The sequence below is a fragment of the Pyrus communis genome, chromosome 15 (assembly GCF_041283825.1).
Source record: "Pyrus communis isolate YQ-2024b chromosome 15, ASM4128382v1, whole genome shotgun sequence".
Taxonomy (NCBI): Eukaryota; Viridiplantae; Streptophyta; class Magnoliopsida; order Rosales; family Rosaceae; genus Pyrus; species Pyrus communis.
Window position 1 is genome coordinate 19,930,564 of NC_142579.1, and position 1,987 is coordinate 19,932,550.

Here is a 1,987-nt window from a genome sequence, read left to right on the forward strand (position 1 = left end):
GCTAATGTAAAGAAGGTGTTAAGGGTGCCTAAGGAGGATAGACATTTAGGCAAGCTACGACCTTTGTTTCAAAAGTACGGTTTCCAGCTCCAAATGTCGGAGTGCCAGAGACGAGCAAGTAAGTTGCATCTTTCATTTCGCCCTCTCTTTCTGTTAAAAAGTTGCATTCCCTACTTTGATTTTTCTTGTTCAGTGGAGAAAGTGAGCAAGAAAGGGGGGGACTAAAACCAAGAAAGGGAAAACACCCATGTTAGTTCCCGTAGACGACATTTTGTTTCACAAGGGAGCTCGTAAGAACCGGGTGAGGCTAGCCCCTAGACCTAAGTCACAAGATGAGGTCCTCAAGATTACTGCCTCAAAGAAAGCTGAAGCTGAGGCTATCGGGTATGCTGCTGCCGTAGATGTAGGGGAGGAGAAACGAATGTTGCCTCCTTTTCCTACCATCGATCCCATCTTTCCTCCAACCATGGAAGACACTGACCAAGAAGGTGGCCCTAGCTCCAGCCGTAAGAGAAAGTATCAAGAAGAGGTTGGCAACATCTATTGGAAGAATTTGAAGGTTGCCATGCAGCCAAGTAGTTTTAGGTATGTCAATAATTGCCTGGCAGGACGCTGATCCACTATTGACGAGCTTGGCAAGTCGTTAGATAAGAACGAATCAAATCGTAACCGAATGATGAGATTATCTTCTTATGTAAGTGTTACTCTTTTATTTCTTTACTTTCTCCCCTCTTTTTCCTGGTAGTGACAATCATCTTGTCATGTAGGTCATGATTGAGTACAACGACAAATTACGAAAGGTCGAGCAGTACAAGGCAAAGTTTAAAGAGAATAACCAGCTTGTGAATGACGCCAGAAAAACGAGCAAAACTTTGGCTGAGGCCATCCGCCTCAAAGATCAAAACTTTGAGAGTTTGAAGAGGCGAAATGGTGAGAATGTGAGCTCAAGAAACAACTGGAGGGGACTGAGAAACAGTTAGAGACAACTATCCTCGAAGTTTCCAAGGTTAAATGGGAGTTGGATAGTGTCTTGGTTGAAGTTTCTAGGCTAAAGAGGAGTATCCCAACTGAGAGGAACGTTGCCATGCAGGAGTTCTTAGGTTCCCAGGCCTTTCACGATGCCTTTAGACCTCACTGCATCCAAGTGGCTAATTTTGAGAAAAGGAAATGGATGGCCGTCCTTGAGCGTTTCGATAATGAAAGCATTATTCGAAAGTATTGTGATGAGATGGATGAGTACCGACAAAAAGGTGAAGCCTTCGTCCTCGCAGTTGATCCTAGTAGTGAGGATGACTCTGATAATGAGGCTAGTGTCGGTGAGCAGTCTCGGGAGAGTGAGGATGGTTCTGGAGATGCCGAGGATGGTGGTGATGGAGATGGGGTTGAAACACAAAGTGATATTGTTAGGGGTTCGGCCTCAGATGAGGATGACTCATAATGCCCTCTTTTTCTGCATGTACTCTGAATGTACTAGTTTATTGTTTGTGTGGCATGTGCCATGTTGTAAGCTTGAGGGTTTTTTGTTTATGTATGTTTACAACCTTGTATTATGCGTTTTGATGTTAATTGCCAAGTATTTGTACTATCATTAATGAATGTTTGGCTATGTTTGGATAAGTCCCTTGTTTGGATATAAGCCATGACTTGGGTATGATTGAACGAATATACAGTAGAGCTATTCATTATTTGTAAAGTCTTGTTGACATATACTTAGAGTTTATTTCATGTTGGAAGCACTCGTGTTGAGGTTTCAAACCTGAACGTTTCAGTAATAGGGATGTAAGAGAGTTAGGACCAAGTTGTCTAAATCACCTCTTTATTGAATTGATACCAAATGGCCTTCATTACATAGAATGCCAAATGGCCGTAGCTCAACACTTGTACAATGTGAGTCTACTTGTAATAGTACTTCAAGTGATTAGCGTTTCATGGATAGCTAAGGGTCTTGCCATCGGAGCTCTTGAGCTTGTAGGAGCTAGGGCGACTG

General features: G+C 42.8%; 1 pseudogene; it reads left to right on the forward strand.

Moving 5' to 3' along the window:
• Nucleotides 1–770: 770 nt before the first annotated feature.
• Nucleotides 771–1,602, forward strand: LOC148690651 (uncharacterized; annotated as a pseudogene).
• Nucleotides 1,603–1,987: the final 385 nt, after the last annotated feature.